Source organism: Lactuca virosa, chromosome 4 (genome assembly GCF_052849685.1).
Source record: "Lactuca virosa cultivar CGN04683 chromosome 4, Lactuca_virosa_CGN04683_v6, whole genome shotgun sequence".
Classification (NCBI taxonomy): domain Eukaryota; kingdom Viridiplantae; phylum Streptophyta; class Magnoliopsida; order Asterales; family Asteraceae; genus Lactuca; species Lactuca virosa.
The window spans coordinates 391,659,479-391,683,939 of NC_136429.1; the positions used below are offsets into that span (position 1 = coordinate 391,659,479).

The following is a 24,461-nucleotide window of genomic DNA, read 5'->3' on the forward strand; positions in this document are numbered from 1 at the left end:
ACTAAAATTTGTCTAAATAATGCATATGCAAAATAAGAATATTTATACTTTTAATTTAGAGTTTGACAGCTTTATAACCATATTTAAAAACTTAAAAGTCTAAAATAATTCCGGTTAAAACTTGCCTTTTTTAAACTTAATGTATAAATATAATTCTCTTGGAGATTTAGCCTAAGTATTCCGATTTCTAATTCTTGTCAACGACTAGAGATTGCAGAAAACCCTAGAAAAAAGAAGGAAGAACGAGATGGATAGATGGGATTTCGATCGCGACACAAAGTATCGAAGCAGCAAGAGAAAAGATAGAGGTGGAGAGAGTGATGAGGAGGATCGGTATGGCGATAAACGAACTAGGGTTGTGCACGAGTGGAATGAGTGGCGCCGGTTTGATCAGGAGAAAGTGGGTTTTGCTGAGGAAGACACAGATAGGGATGAGAGGAGGGAATTCGAGGATGGAGATAAGTTGCAACAAGGGAAATTGAACGGGGAAACAATGACGACGATGAAGAATGAACTTAAAGATGAACCCTGTGGTGGTGCACTGGGAGCACCCAGTAAGGCATATGAAACCCTACATGAGACCCCTTTGGCGCCCAGCCACCCTCATCCTCCTTCTAAGGTATCATCACTTTCTACCAAACATGAAACTGAAGGAGTTGATTCTGCAGATGCTGCCAAGATTGGAGGCATCTCTCTCAATGCTTTATCTATGGCCAAAGCAACTTTACTGAAGCACAAGGGGCTTGCAGAAAAGATGAAGAAGATCCCGTTGTTAAACAAGGGTACTGACTCAGCAAGAGATGGCCTCAAACCTCCATCTAGTTCAGGAATACCCGCTGCCCCACCACAATCTGCTGCCCGACTTGGTGGTGGGCTGCCCCGAAATTCTGAAGCTGTAAAACGGGCTCAAGAGCTTGCTGCCAAGATGGGTTTTAGAAAAGACCCGGAATTTGCACCACTTATAAACAAGTTCCCCGGAGAGCTGGAACCAGAAGTGACTGTACAACCAAAGCATGCTAAAGCCCCTGTTCTTAGTTTGGATGCATTGGGTAGGGAAGTCGATGAAAATGGCAATGTGGTAAATATACCTAAGTTAAACATCTTGAGCACCCTTAAGGTTAACATTAACAAACAGAAGAAAGATGCATTCCAGATTCTGAAACCGGAATTAGAAGTGGATCTAGATGAAAACCCTCACTTTGATCCTCGAATGGGAATCAATAAAACTAAACTTTTAAGGCCTAAAACGATGACCTTTCAGTTTGTTGATTCTGGTACTTACGGAAACGTCACAGAAGGCGGGCCACCTGAAGATATACTAAAGAAAGAGAAGATAACTCTATACATGGAACAACCCCACCCAATCGAACCGCCAGCCGAACCGGCCCCACCCCCGCCTCAGCCTCTAAAACTCACCCAAAAAGAACGCAAAAGACTCCGAACTCAAAGACGCCTCGCCACTGAAAAAGCCCGGCAAGAAATGATCCGCCTAGGCCTTCTAGAACCCCCAAAACCCAAAGTCAAAATGAGCAATCTAATGAAAGTCCTCGGATCAGAAGCCACCCAAAACCCGACCCGCCTTGAAATGGAAATCAGAAGCGCAGCCGCCCAATGTGAACAGGCTCATGTTGACCGGAATATCGCCCGGAAGTTGACTCCGACCGAAAGACGCAAAAAGAAAAAACCAAAGTTTTTCGATGACAATAATAATACCCTCGAAACAATTGTGTCCATATACAAAATGAATGACCTTTCGCACCTTCAGACTAGGTTTAAGGTTGATGTAAATGCACAGAAGAATCGGTTGTCGGGGTGTGCGGTTATTTCGGAGGGTATTTCTGTCGTGGTGGTGGAGGGCGGGGGTAAATCGGTAAAACGGTATCAGAAGTTGATGTTGAAGAGGATAAATTGGGCTGCGGCTGTGAAAGAAGAGAATATGCATGAAGAGGTTGATGATGATGATGAGAACGTGAAGAATAAGTGTGTGTTGGTGTGGCAAGGGAGTGTGACTAAACCAAGTTTTCAAAGGTTTTTGGTGCATGAATGCAGTACCGAAAATGCTGCTCGCAAAGTGTTTTATGATGCTGGGGTTGGTCATTATTGGGATTTAGTTGTTAATTTCTCAAGGATGTGTAATTAGTGAAACTATAAAATTTGGAGAGAATGAGAGATGATATAATGATATATATGATGCTGGTTGTAATACGTTGTTGCAGCAATTTTTTTTGGTATATAGGTTGTTCAGTGATAGATTTGTTATATTGAGATCCTACCTGAATCTTTATTATGTGTGTCCTCGTTAGTTTGTCACAAGTACAGTATAAAGTTTGTGTTTAAATTTAGAAAAAGTTGTGTAAAATTTGCATAGTTTAATCGTTAGATCACTAACGAATCAAATTAATGAATTATCATATTTACTTGTTCAAGATGAAAAAATAGGTCCGAAAAATCTGCTTATGGAGCTGGGTTGTCGATAATATTATCTAAATCAAGTTTAATATAACCTATATTTGTGTGTTTGTCCTTCACTCCTATAAAATAATATATATTTCTTTTTAAATATATAATTTTGACTAATTTTATTTAAAAAAAAAATAGAAAATAAATTAAAGCCCCTTTGACACCTCACCCTACCAACTCATACCCCTTATCGTCATCGACACTCATCTCTCCCTCTTATTCTTCTTGAACGACGCAATCGTCGACGCTCGTTTCCATATGTAACTTCACGCCTCCATCTTCAATTCCCTTGATCTTAACCCTATCACTTGTCATTTCTCATATATCTATATCCGATCGTGACGAACCCCAATAACTTTGCCTCTACGCCACCCACTACAACAAAATGAAGCTAATGCAACTTCGCTAAAAGGTTGCATTAAGGCTTGAAAAAGTAGCATAATGCCGAAAGCAACCTTTTACCAAAGGTTACATTAGGCAAAGTGCATTAGACCAAATGCAACCATTTCTTAAATGGTTGGAATTATTTTTTATATGCAATCTTTTTTAATACAATATTTGTTATGCAAAATAAATTTTTTTTATGCGCATATGCAATTTGTTTTACACTTATATACAACTTTTTTTTTTACTATTTTAGTTACAAAAACACAGCTTTTTTATAATAAATTGCAACATTTATTACATTTCTAGTGAAGATTTAGAACATTTCTCCAATGATATATGCAACCTTTGTTGCATCTTTAATTGCAAAAATCACTACCTTGTTTACTGTTAAATGCAATTAAAACTCTATTTTTGTGACTCTTTTAACATTAATATTGTTGAATTAGGTGTCTAAGCCAATAACTAAATTGGTATATACTTGAATTTCAATTTAAGTCATTTTGGGTGGCCCTCATAACCAGAAATAGCTACAAATGATATTAAGAGAGAGAGAGAGAGAGAGAGAGAGAGAGAGAGAGAGAGATGTTTTGTTAATATATTATGCAATTAATATATTAATTGGGAATAGATAATTGATTTGTTAATTTGTTATAAGATTAATAAATTAACATGAGATCAAAAGTTAAATAATTGATTTATTAATCTATATGGTTATTAAATTAATAAGAAATCATTTAGAATTAATTAATTGTTACTCAAGATTAATCTGGATTTAATTTGGATTAATTTGAATTAATTAAAGATGCAAGGGATGAATTGTAAATGTTCAATTGCTGAACAAAAGAAGCAATTCTAGAAACCTCTATGGCATTCACTACTAGAAAACAACCCATTAATGACACGCGAATAATGACACGCACTGATTTACAATACGCATTTTTTGTGTGTCCTAAAAATAATGTCCTCTTTCTAAAATTTCAAGGATAGACTACACGCATTTGTGCGCGCCCTAAAATTAGTGTCCAACAAAAAAAATGAAATTCACGGAGGGCACTTATTTAATAATGTGTGTCCTCTACAAATGTCGCTTTATAATTTTTACTCAAACGCGCTTCTTTTCACAAAATCGTTGGGACTATTACTTTTAGGGATTTTTTGAAGAACACTCGCTCACTTCTCCCCCTCCACCAGGTATGTATCTATTTATCTCATTCTCGAGTCTATCTGTAACGCCTGGTTCCCGATATGTATTTTAAACCTATAATTTATTCACTTTTGTAGAGAAACTCGACGAGTTGGGAGCCCAAGACTCGTCGAGTAGAGACGATTTGGGTCGCGGATTTAAGAAATCTAGTCGATGAGTTTGGGAGGCCTCAACTCGACGAGTAGGCTAGAAGAAATGAAACCCTAATTTTTGGGTTTGCACCCTATTTAAACAACTTATACTCTAGGGTTTGGCCTCATTTCCAGCCTCTACTATCCTAACTCTAAATCTCAAAACCCTAAAGCCATTGTGAGTGTTTGTGAGCTATTTTAAGTGTTTTTGGTGTGTGCTTAAAGCCATGCGAAGAAGGCAAAGGTTGGAGACACAAGAAAGAGCTAATAGATCCAGAATCCTTGCCTCATCCACGACATTTTTCTGGTATAAAGCTTGAACCTTGACTTGTAGTCATTTAGATATTCTTCATAGCACTTTTGCTTGTTTTGGTCCAAAAGATATGGTTCTTGAGAGTTGGATGTCCCAAAGGGAAAGGACTTCAGATCTAGAGTCTTGAAGGACTTTCATGACATAAAGGTGCCAACTTGATGGCCATGGAAGTCCCATGCAACCTTTAAACCATCATTTTGGCCTTTTGAGCTTCTACTGGCCATGCATGTGGGGAAAGGTAGAAACTTTACGTGATCATCTAGTCTCTAAGGTCCAAATATATGTTATTATGCCTTATTTTGAAGTTTTGATGGCTTCTGGATTTAGAGTTAAGCTTTTTTAGGGTTAGGGTTGAGCTTAATCTCTTTAGGAGGGGTATTAACGGGTAAAGTTGGAAACTTTACCCTTCTAGGGGCATTTCCAGTTTAGATCTGGAATATAGGTTTAGATCTGAAGAATAAGGGTTTAATGCATTAAGAAGGGGTTAATAGGTTGAAGAACTCGACGAGTTCATGGAGGAACTCGACGAGTTGACTTGAAGTGTTCAGATTCTGTTGAAAAGGTAGAACTCGATGAGTTCATAAGGGAAACTTGACGAGTTGAGTCGAATTATCACAATTCTGAAGTTTATGGGATCTCGGCGAGTTGATGGATAACTCGACAAGTTGAGTCAACTTGGAGCGTTGACTTTGACTTTGACTTAGACTTTTGTGTTGACTTTGACTGTGACTTTGACTTTGACTAGAGTTGAGCCTTAAGGGGTTATAAGTATGAAATTTTATCTAAGAGGTTGTTTTGATTTAGGGGTTGAGTAGAGTTGTTCCTAGAGCAGAGACGTTCAGCTATCATCCAATATCTGAGGTGAGTTTCCCTCCTGGATTAAACGGGTCTAAGGCACCAATGTCGCCTGTGTAGATTGTATGTTCTTGTTTAGGAATGTGGAGTGTGGGCGGGGACCGTATCTCATTACTACTTGAGTATAGATATCGGTCGGATTGTTAGATTGTTATACTTGTTGTCTGTGTGATACTTGTATGTGTTAGATAGGAATGCGAGTGTGGGTGGGGCATGTATCTCATGATTAGCAGAGTGTGGGCAGGGCCTGTATCTCTTAGTTGCTGACTGTCGGTGGGGGCTGTATCACACCGAGTGTGGGCGGGGCCCGTATCTCATAGGGCGGGGCCCGTTATCTGAGTGTGGGCGGGGCCCGTTATCCGAGTGTGGGCGGGGCCCGTATCTCCTTGAGTGTGGGCGGGGCCCGTATCTCCTATTTGCATGATATGTGTGGTATGTGGTAGTTTATTGAATCTGATAGTTCCTCAAGAGATGGAATGTCTAAAATTGGAGAAGAGTTTATGGTTGGTGTTCTACATCATCTTCCTTCTGTTCTAGCTTTTACAGCTCCAATCCCAAACAGGTAATAAGTTTTATTTTTTTACTATTGTTGATGATATGAAGAGTATGTAAGAACATTTGCGCTGCTGCAAGAAATACCAACAAACATTCATTTATTTGTTTTTGTTAATTGTTATATCATTCTACCTTTTTTATTCCAATAACTGAATTGTAAATTGTATTTCTTCTTGAATCGATGGTCTTCACACACATCTCTCTCTCTCCCTGATCCTATTGGAAACTGGACAAGGCTCATAAGACTGTGAGTATATTCTCTTGCTTTTCTTGTTCCTAGTTTTATAAATCTTTTCCATTTTCCAAATATTTTTGGTTTTTCATTTTAATAAAATCATTTATCGTGCAGTGATTGGCAAGGAACATCAATGGAGAGACCTATTCCTTCTACAATATCTCTGTTCACAAACTTACAAGAATTGTGAGCCGACTTTGTGTCAAAAAATTTAACTAATTTTTCATCCACTAATGAAACTCACTTTAATTTTGCATTTTGGTTTTCAGGAGGATAACTGATTTGACAGGACCAAGTACAAACTTTCCCAATCTGCAAAATCTGACACGGATGGTTAGACTGTAAGTTGATTTCATGGCTGTGTTACAGAAAGTGGGAGAATTTTACTTATTAACTTCATATAGAAACTTGAAATTATTTTTTTAATTAATTAATTTTGCTGCAGGAATTTGAGAAATTGCTTGCTTGCAGGTTCAATACCTGAGTACATAGTACAGATGAGTGGCATGAAAAACCTGTGAGTCATATAAGAACACCAACCTAAATTCAAGCAGAACTTTTTGCTAAATATGAAATTTTTAAGAAATATTTAATCATACTCCTAAATTTATCTGAACCATCTTTTCGCAGAGATCTAAGCTTCAACAGGTTGATTGGTATATTACTCGATTCAATTGGGAGGCTGAGTTTTGACTCTGTGTATGTAACTAACTAATTAGAAGATTTGATCAAATTGCCAACATATTTTCATTTTTTAGTTACATTTTAAATGGAATATTTTCAATAAATTCAGGTTTCATAATAACAACTCGCTATCTGGAGACATTCGTGGATGGGCATTCGCTTTCAATAATAGCAAGATGTTAGTGATTCCCCTTCCTCAATCAATATTACTTCATGATATACATATGGTTATGATATCATTAAATATTTTCTTTCTGCAGTGATTTATCTTACAATAATTTTACACGGTCACAACAAAGGAACTGTCAGCCATCTAGCTTGTAAGTTTTATTTTCCTTGCCAAATAAAAACATTCTCTTCTACCTTCACTTACACTTTCAATCCATTCACAGGAATTTAGTTTCTACTCTTTCATCTACAGAATCAAGCAACTCGTATATGTCTGTCCCTAACCGAAAACAATATTATTTATTTTTTTATTTTGTTATAGAATCATTTTAGGAACGTGGCTAAACATGAATTTATCTCAGAGAAATTCGTGGTGAATGACAGACGGACTTACTTGCAGCCGAAACCCCAACCGTAAAACATTTTCTTTCCATTACCTAATATATATATGGATATTATTGAAAAAAAATGGTCTCAAAGCTTTCCAACAAACTATCCAATGAAAAATATTAAACAAAATTGAACACAGCAGTAGGCATGAATGTATTAAGACACTAACTTGTTTTTTCCTCATGATTCCTATCACATTAAAAATTGATGAATGTTGTGAAATTTGATTTTCTCTCTTTGAATGTAAGGGTAAAATGGTCATTCAGTCTAGAAAGGAATCACAGTTTATGAATACAACAGTTTATCCATATAGATGTCATCTATTTAGCCATTTTAACAAAACAGTTGTTAATTCAGCATTGCTGGGAAGGAAAATTTGGAGAAGGCAGATCTTGAAGTGGCTTTGAAGGGTCTAAAAGACATGCTTATGACCAAGAATGTGGTATGCTGAAAAATTTTAATTCTCAATATAAAGATTATTGGATAAAGTATGAAGTAGTTAGTTAGAAATGACAAATGTACCCTTTTGGAACATGATGAAGAGATTGCTAAGAAACTTTGCGAGTTTGTAACGATAAGCCTGGTGGGCAAAAACTTGCTCCTTTTACTAGGGTATCATCAATAGTTCAGGCGAGTCAACTTGCTCCTTCTTTGTTGTTTTATGATTACGTGATTTGTAAAAACTTGACCTTTCTTTTGTAAAATTTAATGATTATATTAATTATTTTTGAAATTTAAAAAGAAAAAAGACAAAAACAAATATCCAAGTTGCTGACTTGTTTGTTTTGTGTAGGCTTAATTTAGTCCTAATGTTATGATTGATGATTTGGAAGAAAATTTGGCTATGATTACTGCTAACAGGACCAAAGATGATGAATTGGTGCTTATTCATCTTGGAGATTGTTTGTGGAAGGAAACAAGTAATGTAAGTTCCATAATTCCGTTAAGTAATAAAAAAATTAAAAAAAAAAAGAATATTCATGTTTGATTATGAGGTTGTGACTACATATAACAAATGATTCAAATTATTGTTGCACATATTTTCTTCTTAGTTGCTGAAGCAAACTTTAAGGCGTATTCAGACAGTGCTAGACTGTCTCTCATTGGTGCAGATCACTAGAAGCATCCAATAACATATGCATATCTAGAAGCCATTCAGGTGGGCCCCACTTGTCAATAAATTCATGATTATATCACTACAAGAAAAATGCGATTTTGTTACAGAAGGAATCCGTTGCGAAAAGCTGAAATTCCGTTGCAAAAGATGATTTGCTATGGAATTTGCAACGGCCCATTTCCGTCCCTAAAAACGTTGTAGCGAGGGTTTGCAACGGAAACGATAATTCCGTCACAAATGTGACAACGGAATGAAATTCGTGGTAGGTGGTATACCGCCGTGTATTCCGTAGTAGGATTTCATCACACAATCCGTGTAGTTATTCCATCACAAATTATGTGGTGGTGATTCCCTAGAAAATTCCGTGGTGATGAATCACTAGCAAATTCTGTGGTGGTGAATCCCTAGTAAATTACGTGGTGGTCATTCCCTAGTAAATTCCGTGGTGGTCATTTTCTAGTAAATTCTGTGGTTGTGATTCTGTAGCAAATTCCGTCGTGGTGAATCCCTAGCAAATTTTGTTTGACGACTTCCTAGAAAATTCTGTGGTCATGAATCCCTAGCAATTTTCGTGGTGTATATTAGATACCAGATTCCATATGGACTGATGGATAATTGATTTATAAATTATATCCACATTATTTTATAGTAATATATGAAAAACAAAAATAACAAAAAAAATCAACAGATTATATCATAAAATAATACAATAATTATTTATTACATGGAAAAAGGAAAGTTGCTAATCTAAAATAAATACTCTACAATAAACATATATCAACACTTTATGACCTACTAGTGTTGTTGTTTTGTAAAGACATTAATAAGATCCATTTCCGTTTGTAGTTGTTTTTCAAGATGCCCGACCCTTGCTTTGTTTTCTTCTTGTTTGGCCTTCATCATTTCTTTAAGCTCTTCGTTTTGCTGTTTTTGTTTAGCAACAAGCTCCCTCATTTCTTCTATTTCATCATTTTTTTTCGGAATGTAAGATACATCCGTTTTACCATTCCTATTGGGAACCGCCTATGCAAAAGAGCCTAATCCATACAGTCTTCTTTTTTTTTCATGACCACCAACAACATCATAAAATAACTTGTCCTCCTTGTTGAATCATAAAAAGTGACCCTCTTGAACTTCAGCTACCGCAGCCGTCAAGCACCCGCAGTCGAGCTCCTTCATCAGCAACCGCATCCGGAGTCCCTACCTACCGCAGTCACTTTACTAGATTACTTTACTTGTCTTTTATTGTAATACTCTCTATTGTCCAGTATGCCTTGCATGGCTACTCTTAGAGATGTGATCTAGTGTACTTCGTGAGTCTCTATAAATAGAGCTAATTCTCTTGTATTCAAAAACACGCATCTATCTATTCTGAATACACATCTCTGAAGTTATCTTTTCTATCTCTTTGTCTTACTACGCATCCCTTCTTACTCTCAAATCTTACTAGAATACTACTGATTATAACCTCTCTTCGGAGCAAGTCTTTTGTGACTTAATCACTAAGTTTGATCGTCCTTATTAACTTGGTTTGAATGCATTCCTTGTTATGAATCAACTTATGTGTATACTTGATATAACAATTGTTGTCATTTCTATTTCTTTACTTTTCCGCAACTAACTCTCTAACTATCTAACTCTAACTTATTAATATTATTGTGGAGCTTTTAGATCCTTCAAGATTAACTATTCCACAATATACTTGTTCTAATATTTGTTCAAGTGTGTCTCTAAGTTTTTCTCTCAACAATTGGTATCAGAGCCATAGTGGTTGCTTTTTGAAAACGGAACTCTGATTTTCAAAGGGCCTTCTATACCACTGAAGCTCATTTCATAAAAAAAAAAAAAAACCTTCAAAAATGGCACAATCGTTATCTCTGAATGTTTCCAACAGTGTTGGTGGTTCTAATCGAGCCCCAATACTGGTAGCAAATGAATATCATCACTGGTCACAAAGAATGGAAAGATACTTAAGGAGACTTGGTAGAGATGTATGGCGATCCGTAGAAGAAGGACCACATGTCCCAGTCCTTACACCAGTCCAAACTGACGGCGCTACAACCAGACTAGGAGGAGGTCAACCAGTCATGAGCCGTCCCACCAAGGATGATCTCGATAAAATGGAAAATGATGCTGTTGCTTTTTATGAAATCTCCTGTGGAGTTGCTCCTGACAACTTTGATATTATCATAAATTGCAAATCAGCAAAAGAGATCTGGGAAGTTCTCAAGAATTTGTACGAAGGCTCAGAACAAGCTCAAGACAAGAAGCTTACTACCGCACTCAATGAGTTCAACAACTTCAAAGCTCATACTGGAGAAAGCTTGGAAGACTCCTTCAAAAGGTTCAACCTGATAGTCACCAAGTTATCCAATGCGGGCACCATCCGCAGTAACCATGAAACAAATCTTCAGTTTCTTAATGGTTTGGGAAGACATTGGACTACGGCTAAGATGATAGTCCAAGGCGATAGAAAGATTCATTCTTTGTCACTCTACAAGCTCTATGGAGAACTGCAAGCACAAGAATCCACCGTACTCAAAGACTATGCTGACTTCGGAGGACCTCTTGCTCTCATAGCACAAGCTCCACATAATCAATCCTACTCTCCCTCGTATGACACTCCACCGTAGTCATACGAAGCTGATTCAGAGTATGATGATGAAGAAGAATTTCAGAAGGCTATTGCTCTGGTTAGCCAACAGTTCAACCGTCTACCACCTCCTTCCTTCCGCAAGAATCAACAGTTCAACAAACCTCCATTCAACCGTAACTTCGGTTCCCAGAATAACCATCCTCGATATCCCAAAAGTTCTCATCCACCACCGCAATCTCAAAATAATCAACCAAAGGAAGCACCGCAGTCTACTCAAACCACTGACTCTGGTACTCCCTCAGAAGACAAGACTGATGTTGTAATTTGTCACAAATGCATCAAAGAGAATCACTTTGCAAGAGATTGTAAGGCCAATGTAGTAAAAGATAGAGCATTCTACCTTAGAATGGCTCAAGAGCTGGAAGATAAGGAAAAGGCAAGGGCATACGTAGCCCATGTCAAAAGAGACCATCAAGTTTGGTCATCCGGAGACGAAGATGAAGCCATCAGCAGTGTCAAAGGAAAAGGGAAAATCTGCATGCTGGCAACTGCGGATGATGATGGGTCTACAAAGCTGGACAAGAACTACTGCTACATGGCAAAGGATGGAACTCTAAGCATCGTCGAACAGGTAAAACTTATGATCCAAACTCTAAACTATAGCATGCATGACTGCCAACCCTACATAGATGATCTTAATGACACTTGTGCTGCCGTCCTTACACACTATAACAAAGCCTTAGAAGAGAAGAACATTGCTCCCAAGAGATGTTCCACGTGAGAGGACGACTGGATAACAAAAGACTCAAAATGGATATGTTAGAGAAGGACTTAGAGTTAGAAAAAGATGCAAGAATGTTGAGTGAAACCCAATTAGAAATAGCTTTGAACCAAAGAGATTTAGCTCAGAGTGAAATTGTACGCTTAAATCTTTTAATCGAAAAATTGTTCAATGGAAGTGAAGCTATTGAAAATTTGGTAAACAATGGAACCGTGGACAATACATACAATTGGGGTTGGTCAAATGGATATCCTACCGCAATGGATTCCTCACCCCGGTTCAACAAAGACAGACTGTATGTCCCTCCAGACCGAGAATTTCATTTCCGAGTCAATGACAAGACCTTTCCCGAAGACATCAAAACTCACTTCGGTAGACTGCATAGTCTAAGCAATAATTGTGTCATTGAGGAAATTATGCCTGAGGTTTCGGGTCACACATGTGATCAAATTCCTATCTGTGGCACCATTTACCCAAATTCTCAAACCTCATCCGTATTTGATGAAGAAATTGTCATTGAGGGCCCCGAAGTCTCGAAAGACTTTCCATCTCTGTCCTCAGACCGCAGTGTCTCACATCGTAGTCAAAAGTTCCACAAAAGTCCCACTGAATTCCCAACTCAGACTTACTCTGCAGCTGTCAAATCATCTCTACCGCAGTCATCAGTAAAAGGAACTGTGACTCTTCAGCCAATTCATCACGAATTACCCATAGAAAACTTTGATGTGGGTCAATGCTCTCAAATCCCTGAATCTTCAATTTCTGATTACTCAAGCCCTCGTTTTCACAAATTTTCAAAGGGTTCTAGGAAACTGCAGTTAAACAACAAAGACTGCGGTTCACCAAAATCCTGAGCTAAAAAGGCTTTCAAAGAGGAAATTCGATCCCGTGGCACAAATAGACAAATTTTTTCGAAAAACAAGAAGCATGTCAGATTTCCAAAGTCCAAGAGTCCAGAAAAATTTGTTTTCTCACACTATTTTTCAAAAAACTCTCCTATCAAGAAAACACACAAAAAGGAATGTCAAGTTTCATCAGTCATTTCTAATTCATCTAACAAAACCCAAAAAGGTGCAAAGTCTTTTCAAAACAATGGTTTTCAAGTCTATTCCTCAGATGACCCAAAATGGAAAAGGTATCTTACCCACTCCAACACTTTTAAAGTCACGTCAAAATTTCAAAAAGTGGAAGGGTATTCTACCAACTCCACCAAAAAGAACTCAAAGACCTACACGTGCTAAACCTTTTCAAAAACAAACTTTTTCAAAACCCAACACCACTCATGTTAGGGATTACCAACCTCGGACCGGTATCAAGTCCAATTCATCCTATAGACCGCTGACCAAGCGTAGTGTCAGATCAAAAGACAAAACCTCTTTTTGTAAATGTCAGTGTAGTTGTTAAAAGTACTCATCCTATGTCAAATCTAGTCAGAGTCAGAAACCTCGTACTTTTTCAAAAACTCACAACACTCCAAATCTGCACAAACACCGAGGACTAGGATCAAAAGTTGACAAGAGACCCGTCCCTGCAACCTCGGTCCATGCATCATTCAGAAATTCACCAATTGCCCCAGGCTCCAAACTAGTTTGGATGCCTAAACTAACCGTGTAATTCTCAAAGGCCTTGTGCAAGGAGGAACAAGAAGATGAATGGTTAATTGACAGTGCCTGCTCCTTGCACATGACCGGAAGGTTAGAATACATTCGGGATTTCAGGCCAATTTGCAACGGTGGAAATGTTACATTCGGCAACAATGCGAATGGGATCATCCGAGGTTACGGTGTTCTCACTACGGGGAATTTCTCTATTCAAAAGGTTGCTTATGTAGAAAGCCTTAAACACAATCTCATCAGTGTTGGCCAACTATGTAAGGAAGGCCATCGAGTTGAATTTGATGATCAATTTTGCTATGTAATGACAAGTGATAGGAACACGTGTCTGATCAAATCCCGATCCGAAGGTACGATGTATCCTTTGGATGTCTCTCTGATCATTGGTAGACCGCAGTTGTGCTTCCTATCCAAAGCCGTATCCGAAGTCAGCTGGCTATGGCATCGTAAGCTAGCACATCTCAACTTCAGGTACATCAACAATTTGGTCACCGGAGAACTAGTCAGAGGTCTCCCTATTCTCAAATTCAGCAACGATACTCTCTGTCCGGCTTGTGAATGTGGAAAACAATCCAAAGCAAGTCACCCCATGGTGATTGATTCTTCAATCTCTGAACCTCTAGAGCTCTTACACATTGATCTCTGCGGTCCATCAACCGTAGCCAGTCTCCATCACAAGAAGTACATACTGGTTATAGTGGATGACTTCACACGCTTCACATGGGTCTTATTCCTTAGACTCAAGTCAGAAACACCGCAGACTCTCATCAATTTCATCAAGGAAATAGAACTTCAGATCAAGCTTCCAGTAAGACGTATTCGCAGTGATAATGGAACCGAGTTTACTAATCATCTTCTCAACAGTTTCTTGGTTTCCAAAGGAATCACTCACAACTTCTCAGCGCCTTATACACCACAACAAAATGGAGTAGTAGAGAGAAGGAATCGCACTCTAGTAGAAGCAGCCAGATCCATGCTCAACTTTGCACACCTTCCTCTCTACTTCTGGGCTGAAGCTGTAGCAACCACATGCTTTGTTCAAAACCGTAGCATTGTGTGCAAACGTCTCAACAAAACACCGTATGAGGGCCTTAACAACCACAAGCCAAATGTTCGCTTCTTTCATATCTTTGGGTGTAGATGTTTTGTGATCAACAACCGCGATCATCTTAACAAATTTGCATCGAAGTCTGATGAAGGCATCTTCCTCGGCTATTCCACTAACAAAGTTGCTTACAGGGTCCTCATAAGACGTACAAGGCTAATCATTGAAAGCTTCGATGTGAAATTTGATGATTCTCACATCCGCAACGCCCCTCCATCCACTGAAACCACCGCAATCATGGAAAGCGATATTCCTGCCTCTTCAGGTCCTTTAAATCTAGTTGAAGTCAATTATGATGATCTTTTCGACCCTGTTGAAACGGCGAAACTATCCGAAGTTCTTGTGTCACCGACAACTCAACAACAACACGCTGATGTTTCTGGTCCATCACTATCCGAAGTAGTATCTCTCAATACTTCCACCTCTCCGGTTGAGGGGGAAAGCTCTACTCCGGATCAAGCAACAACCGTCGAGGTTCCAGTACTTGATGTTGTTCAAGTTCCTATCCGCAGAGAATCATTACCATTAAACGTATCTTCGGATTCGGATGATGAACTCATATAGAATATTGACACAAGAACCGATTCAAGGATTATCACTCTTCCATCCGCAGTCCAGGGGGAACCTTCTCAGGTTCCAGAGGAACTCCCATCAGCAATCCAGAGGGAACCTCTTCCAATTGCTCAAGAAAATTCCATTCTCGTTCCAACAAACCAAGATGATTTCGCAGGATGTTCTCAAATCCAGGGGGAACTGCCATCTCCAACCGCGGAATCTTCTGATATTGAAGATATTCCCTCTACCGCAGCTGCTGATCATCAACAACCCCGTCTACACGTATGGACGAAGGACCACCCACCAGGTCAAATCATTGGCAACCCATCCGCTGGTATCCAGACTCGATCTTCCAAGGAATTATCTGATCATTGTCACTCAACATTTATGTCCTCGGTCGAGCCCCGAACGATCAAAGAAGCATTGCTAGAACCTGATTGGATATCCGCAATGCAAGAAGAGCTAGACGAATTCAAAAGAAACAAAGTGTGGAAGCTCATCCCGAAGCCACATGGTCACACCATTGTTGGTACTAGATGGGTATTCAAAAACAAGCTGGATGAATCTGGTGCGGTAGTCAGAAACAAGGCAAGGCTAGTTGCAAAGGGCTACAGTCAACTTGAAGTTGTTGACTATGATGAAACGTATGCTCCGGTGGCACGAATGGAAGCCATCCGAATCTTCTTAGCATACGCAGCCCACAAAAACGTCAAGGTACACCAAATGGACATTAAGAGTGCATTTCTCAATGGGGAACTAAAAGAAGAGGTTTATCTTCAGCAACCTCCAGGCTTTGAAAGTATTGAATTCCCATACCACAGGTACAAACTTGAAAAAGCAGTCTACGGTCTGAAGCAAGCCCCAAGAGCATGGTACGAGACTCTCTCTGAATTTCTTGTCTCGTCCGGATACAAAAGAGGAGTGATTGATCCCACTTTATTTAGAAAAGCAAATGGTGACCACCTTATGCTAGTACAAATATATGTGGATGATATCATCTTTGGATCGACTGATCAAGGAATGGTGGATGAATTTGCTAAGCTCATGACCAACAAATTCAAAATGAGCTTGAATAAAGAGATTAACTTCTTTCTAGGACTTCAAGTGAAACAAGTTCCACAAGGGATAGTCATTCATCAAGAGAAATACACCTCTGAACTGTTAAAGAAATATTCTATAGACAACTGTTCTTCGGCTAAGGTCCCCATGGCCTTCGGATATAAGATCTCTGCTGATCCCTCAGGCGAATCTGTGGATCACAAGACTTATAGAGGTATCATAGGCTCTTTGATGTACCTCACCGCAAGCAGGCCATACATTGTCTTTACAACAGGTGTATGCGCAAGGTATCAGGCTGATCCAAAAGTGTCACATATGACCGCAGCCAAACATATACTACGGTACCTGAAAGGTAGCAAGTCTCTTGGATTATGGTACCCCACATGCAATGATTTCAGCCTTCAAGCATTCACAGATGCGGATCACGCCGGATGAAAACTAGATCGAAAAAGCACTTCAGGTGGTTGTCAATTTCTGGGTGGAAGACTCGTCAGCTGGTTATCAAGGAAACAAAATTGTGTATCTCTGTCTACCGCAGAAGCTGAGTATGTGGCCGCAGCCAGCTGTTGTTCTCAAGTCCTTTGGATGAAAACTCAACTATTGGACTACGGATATAGAATGCTGCGGATACCGATCTATTGTGACTCTGAAAGTGCTATTGCTATTTCTCACAATCCAATTCAGCACTCCAAGACTAAGCATATTGAACTACGATATCACTTCATCAAAGACCACATCTTGAAAGGTAACATTGAACTCATCTTTGTCCATTCTCATGAAGAGATTGCTGATGTGTTCACAAAAGCGCTTGACTCCACAAAACTTAACACCTTCCTGCAAATGTTAGGAATGATGAATCCAGACCCGCAATTCTTTTTGAATTAATAGATACCGCAGACCATCCTTGGTCTCCGTTGCGGTTCTAACTGAAAGTTACTTATGATAGATGGTTTTGGTACCGCAGTCTATATACCGGAACCATATATCATACTTATCTTTCATGGGTCCTTATTGTTTGTTATTACTAACTTTTTATACAAGTGCTCTCCTCAGTTTCTTCTACTGCAGTATCCACCCATCCGCAATGACATCTGTTCATCCGCAATGACATCTGGTCATCCGCAATGCAATTTCCATCCGCTATCACATTGATAATTTCTCAACTGTTTCATCAACCATTGAATCATAGTGTGCTATTTAATGATCCTTCATTAAATATAACATTAAATAAAAAACATTCCTTGAGAAACTGTCTCATTCTCCTTTTTGAATAAACCTTGTGTCAGACCTATTTTAGGTATGATGACAAAAAGAACATTTTCCATAAACGCATCCTTAATCTGTCTTTTCCTCTTACCCAACACGTCCCATCCGTTACAACCTCTTTTCCCCTCACCACGCGATCACCTGACGTAATGATGTACGTCTGAGTTTTCATTAAATGCAAATCCCTTTTGGTAACATCTCAAAAACCTTTTTAAAACCATTTCGTCTTATGTGGCTGAGATTTAATTTCCAATTCAAAAGATTCCCCCCAAACGACCTTTTACCTCATCCTTTCTTTTACCTAGGGTAAAAAACAGTTACTGTTCAAATTCACCCCTATATAGACCCTTCTTCTTCCCCAAAAACACTTTACGCTTTCTAAACATTGAATCTTCCCTCTCAAATTCCTACAAGCACTCTGTTTTTCTACTCTTTCTCTCAAGCTCCTACAATGGTGAAATCAGGTGTTTCCAAGAAACAATCCAAAGCATCTGGATCAGTGAACCCTACTGGTTCAGACTCTCCCACGATTGCTTCAAGCAACTTCAGAGTTGTGTTTGAAGATCATTCATCCTACAATGCTCCGATCAAACTGATGATCAAGTTTCTGAAGAATCACCCCATGTTTGGCCCCTTCGATGCATTCACAGACGTTGTCCCAATCTCAACCTTATTCAAATGTGCCTTCTCAGCCTATCGCCGACTCGAAAACCCACAAGAAGTTCATCTTAACCTAGTTAACGATTCTTTGGTCATTCTGTCCAAAGAAAAGTTTATTTCTGCCATTAACCTCCTTGTTCATCCCTCCATCAAGATTTTCACCCCATCCTTGGCGGACGTTACTTCTGCACTTTACCAAATGGGATACCAGAAGAAGATTAAAGGTATTGGTGAATTCAAGAAAAACCAACTTCTTGCGGTCTGGCAATTTGTTTGCCACTTCGTCATCCGCAGTCTGTCCGGCAGAACCGGAGGCACGAACAATATGGGACTCAAACTTCTGGAGCTGGTGTGGAGTATCTTCACAGGTCATGACGTGAACTACGGGCAGATCCTATGGGATGACTTTATTCAATACATTCCCAAGGAGAGCCCAAGGGAGAACCCAACCGAACTCACTTTCGCAAGGTTCTGGTCCCTCTGCATTTCAGACCTCCATGCGGATGCAGGGATCGACATGGGCAGTGACATCAATTTCTTTGTCCCCAAGGATCTCAAAAGGTACAATCCCTCCTCTGATCAATCTATTTTTGGACCAATTCGAAGACTTCCTACCCACATTCTTTCCACTCTTGGTCTTGAGACTGCTGATGTCTCAGATCATATTGAGGCTACGGAAGGTATTGCCCCATACCTTCCTACCCCGCCTCTTCAAAACCCATCCGCAATCATCAACCCTGAAGGTACCGCAGTCCCTTCTTCCACTACTCTAACCAATCTTTCTCCAATAAGAAAGCAATTGGCCTCCAAGAAGAAACAAAGAACTCCCAAGAATGATGCTCCCAAAGCAACCACACCCTCCAAGAAACGTAAAACCAAACCAACCGCACCCACACATGATAGTGATTCTGATGAGGATGCGCAACCAATTGCCATCCTTAAGAAAAGAAAAACCAATACCACTGGCCATATGTGTGACCTGACTGATACCTCAGCCTCTCAAAAGGCTCCGGTAGTCCTTGGGGTGGCCGCAGACCCATTCAACACCACCATCGAATACCACTCAACCTCAGAAAGTGAGTTTGTTTCATCAATTCGTGGAGACTCCCCCCCATTTCAATCCCAAGAGGATGACACTGGTGCACGCCCTAAGGTCTCCAGGGCTTCCCGACTGCATTTCTTTTCACTTGAGGTGTTGCGCTCCATCCTCTTGAACGTAACCCAAACACTTCAGACACCTCCCCAACCGCAGGGCACTTCTTCCGCCCATGCTAGAACTGAGCCAAGGCCAAACTTGACTACGGGTCAAGGAGACCAAGGAAGCTCAGGAAATCCTACTCTGCTTACATCCGCAGCAGGTGGTTTAGGCACGGTGAGCACAAATGTGCAAGGATCCGTGGACCTGAAGGACACTTCGGTGCGATTTCAAGGTTTTGATGGGGATGAATCAAATGACTCATGGTTGAACTATACTCCGGTGACTGAGTCAGACATCAAGAAATATGCCGCTTTCAGGAGAGCATTCCAAGCATGCAAGGAACAATAGATCAAGCAACAACAACAAAAGGAACAAGAAATCCAGTCAGTGGCTAAGTATTGGGCAGATGCAATCAATAATGCCAATACCGTAGCCACCATTCTGAAGGTTCAAGACTGGATGACCAAGATGGCTGAGACAATCCTCAAAGCTCAAGCAACACGTGAAGGTGCAGGCCCCTCCAGAGTAACTCCAACTCCAACTCCAACTCCAACTACAAATCCAATTCCAACTCCAACAGTTCATGAATCACAAGACGAAGGAACCGCAATAGAAGTCAGTTCTGCTCCCACTTTCGGTCTTGATGATGATACCATTCAGGAGGTAAACAAACACTCTCCCTCTGATGATGACCTTATGATGTTCGATGAAGAAGAGGAATCCAGTGGCTCTCACCATTTTACTTCTAAGGCCAAAGAGAAAAAGAAAAAGAAGAAGAATGCTGTCACAAGAAAGGAAACTCAACCGCAACCAGAAGACACACCCGGACCGCAGTCACTAATCGAACGAATAGAGCGCTTGGAAACGCGTGAGCGATTGGCTGCTGAGAGAATTTCTCTCAAAGTTGAAATGGGAATCCGGTCCCTTGACAACAATCGCAAAGCAGATCACAAGGACTTCATGGCTGCTGTGGAACGCCTCATCTCTGAGGTGACCGCAATCAAGAAAGATCTCCAAGCAGCCATTGCGGATCAAGCCTCACAGTCTCAAAAACTGATAGCTGAGACTCACACTGCGTATGAGTCCACTATCTCAGTTCTTCAAGCCACAATCAATAGACTGCAACAATCCCTGTCCTCCAACTTCCATGGTCCCGAGATTCTTCAGCTCACCAAGGAAATTCATAGACTGCTCTTCAACTCCACCATTCCCAATAATCAACAGTTGGCCGATGCCCTTAAAGCTCAATTTCAAGACGTTTTTGCCAAAGTTGATGGCCTTCGTTAATGGCTTGAGGAAGCTCCTGGGTTGCGTTCCTCAAGAGGGGGAAGTGAAGAAGAAGTCCATCATTCACATCACTCCATCTCACAGCATCAGAGTCCCCCCATCATCACAGAAAAAATTCCTACACCGCAACCATCTCATCATACTTCACCTCATAACACTCCACCGCAAGAGGAGATCACTCCTAAAAAACCAGAGACTCCCCTTCACTTCAAAAACCTGGTTGAGCACATGTCCTCTCCAAGCTCAAATGACTCTCCTGCCACCACCCAAAGGAAAAAAGATTGGAAAGCAGCTAAACTGGCAGAGCTCATATGGAGAGAATGCGGTTTTGATACCATCATGGACGAATCCTTGATAAACTCTTGGATCAATCCTCACCGTAGACTACTGGATGAAGATTACAGACCTCACCTCACATATGCTGAACCCCCTTCGGATGGCTACTGGGATGTTCCAATCTCCCCAAATGCCAAATACTTCACGGTGTTCGAGCAATTCGACCGCAGCCTTCCAGACCACAAAAGACTGCCAATGACATTTGAGAGACTTAGTCTTTTTTATGCTAAGCATGCCTCTCCCATTGAGAAAATATGGTCTAATGATAGACCATCCGCAGTCAAGAACTACAAGATTTGGAAGTTCATGAAGGCTCACTTCATCCAGTCCACCCTCACTAGAAGGGGACACGACTATGTCCGCACCCAAGCTGACTTCCCTTGCATGAATCCGGAAGAAGTCTTTCTCATAGCTAAGGTGTTTTAGAACAAGTCGGAGAAGCATCCGAAGATGAAGATTGCGCTTGAAAGGGCTAATACCTTTTTGAAGGAAACGGTCTGTGATTTTGCTAAAATCGACGCATACATCTACCCCACCATTGCCAAGAAATATGATCTGCCTCCACTCGATCCTGCACCAATGCCTACCGAAGGCTATAAAGAAAGATCCTTAGGTGCAACCAATTTTCCTGAACTTGGAGTCATTTTCAAAAGGAAGATCGATAATGTCAAATACTTCATTCCTTTGACTGCCATGCATCGCCTCACCAGGAAGCAACTTGATATCTGCCGAACCGCAGTTGAAAAATCGAAGCACACTACTACAGAAGTCAAGTTCGAGATTTTAAGGAGAATCATCTGGTTGGAAAACATCAGGAAGTTTTGGTGGATCCTGGTCAAGTTTCTTAAACTTGATAGCTGAACAAAAGTTAAAGAGGTCACTTAGGGGGAAATTGTTGAATCATAAAAAGTGACTCTCTTGAACTTCAGCTACCGCAGCCGTCAAGCACCCGCAGTCGAGCTCCTTCATCAGCAACATCATCCGGAGTCCCTACCTACCGCAGTTATATTTACTAGATTACTTTACTTGTCTTTTATTGTAATACTCTCTATTGTCCAGTATGCCTTGCATGGCTACTCTTAGAGATGTGATCTAGTGTACTTCGTGAGTCTCTATAAATAGAGCTCATTCCCTTGTATTCAAAAACACGCATCTTTCTGTTCTGAATACACATCTCTGAAGTTATCTTTTCTATCTCTCTATCTTACTACGCATCCCTTCTTACTCTCAAATCTTACTAGAATACTACTGATTATAACCTCTCTTCGGAGCAAGTCTTTTGTGCTTTATCACTAAGTTTGATCGTCCTTATTAACTTGGTTTGAATGTATTCCTTGTTATGAACCAACTTATGTGTATACTTGATATAACAATTGTTGTCATTTCTATTTCTTTACTTTTCCGCAACTAACTCTCTAACTATCTAACTCTAACTTATTAATATTATTGTTGAGCTTTTAGATCCTTCGAGATTAACTATTCCGCAATATACTTGTTCTAATATTTGTTCAAGTGTGTCTGTAAGTTTTTCTCTCAACACTCCTCAAATTCAACACCTTCAGCTTCCAACTCTTCCTGTTTTTTTGTATAGGCCGCCTACAAAATAAAAATAATATAAGTTAAAAGATATCAAATTTATGAATGATATTATGGACTAGCTACAATATAAAAGTTTAACACTGAAATGAATATTACATGAATTTGTTTATCCTTTTCATTTGTGAAAGTGACTCCATCGTGATTCTTCGTGTGTGTATACAGGAACAATTCACTATGGGGTGGATCATGTCCTAATTTCCTCTTCTTCATAAATACCATATAAAATGTGAGATATACAGATAAACATATATAAACAATGATACGATGTACCATTAAAAAAATTACCAAGTCAGAAGCTATCTTCAAATGACTTGCGGATCCAGTGTTATGTGTAGGTTTTGCTACTCAATCAGCCACACCGTTACGCCTATTTTTCTTGTTCTACTCATATTTTAGCTTGTATTCATCTGTATTCCATTTTAATTGCTAGGAGTTCCAGACTTCCTGTGGAATATGAGCTGGTTTAAAGTCATGTTAGTTTCTTTTTGGGCTCCGCATGTTGAAGAGATATTGACCATAACGTTGTGTCGCTTTCCTTGCCCAAGCTTGCCTCACCAACGAGTCTATTGTTTCAGCCCAACAACATTTTTTCTAGACATTAACAGCATAAACATAAGTTTAAGTGTAAATGGTTACCAAACAACAATTTATCACATATAGTTAATTACCTGATACTCCTCCCAATATAATTCGCGCATTTCTTTGGTTACTTTTGATGGGTTTTGAGTATACAAACACTCCTATGGTGTACATGCAACCCTAGAAACCTTGGATCTATGTTTTCTCTATTATACATGCAAATAATCATTTTCCAAGGTTCTCAACCTAACTAGCATGTTATGGGGTACTTGTAATATAAAAACCTTAGTAGAATAACATACCTTTTCTTGTGGTTGATTGCATGGAGTCTTGAGAGCCTAGCACCAATAATGTGAATGCCTCAAGTGGAATCACAAATCACCAAAACACCTTGGAAAACTTGAGAGAATAGAAAGCACTTGTAGAAATCGGCCCACTCTTGTTCACTCACACACTAGTGCCATTTCATGTGCCAAAGACCTCTTTATATAGTATGGTGGATTAGGGATACATCGATGTAAACCCTAATACCCATGACCTTTCATTTCCATAGGATCCATGGGTTAAAAACTCCATGGACTATCCGTGCAAGCTTAACCCATCCTAAATGAACATTGGCCCATTATATATATATATATATATATATATATATATATATATATATATATATATATATATATATATATATAGTTTTAGGTTCTATGGACAACAAAAAACCCTAAAAAAACCCTAAAAATCGTAAAAATGCATAAAAAAATACTTAGAGATCACAAAACTTTTTTTTGAATATTTTTTATAAAAAATCGCAGCTTTTTATTAAATTTCGCTGAAAAAAAAAAATAAAAAATCAATTTTTTTTTTTTTGTAAAAAAAAAGTTTTTTTTTCAAATTGTTTTTCAACGAATTTCTTTAAAAACCTGCGATTTTTTCATAAAAAATGTCAAAAAAAAGTTTTGTGATCTCTAGGTATTTTTTTATGATTTTTGGGTTTTTTTTAGGGTTTTTTTGTTTTCCAAAGAACCCTTCCCTATATATATATATATATATATATATATATATATATATATATATATATATATATATATATATATATATATATATATATATAAGTGTCCATATTTAATTAGTCTCTTTTAATTCTTGATCAATACTAATTAAATAATATGATTTCATATTAATATATTATAACTTATAATATATTAATAAATCATAAATATACTATTCTCAAAAGATTATCCATACAAATTGTTTTGGTGAAGTGCAACCCAAATGGACCATGCCGGGTCTGGTCAAGTACATACCAAATATAGTTACGGACTTAGACACTT

General features: G+C 39.2%; 1 pseudogene; it reads left to right on the plus strand.

The window, feature by feature from the left end:
• The first annotated feature begins 247 nt into the window (after window positions 1-247).
• LOC145106429 (protein RDM16 pseudogene) lies at window positions 248-2,140 on the plus strand (annotated as a pseudogene).
• Window positions 2,141-24,461: the final 22,321 nt, after the last annotated feature.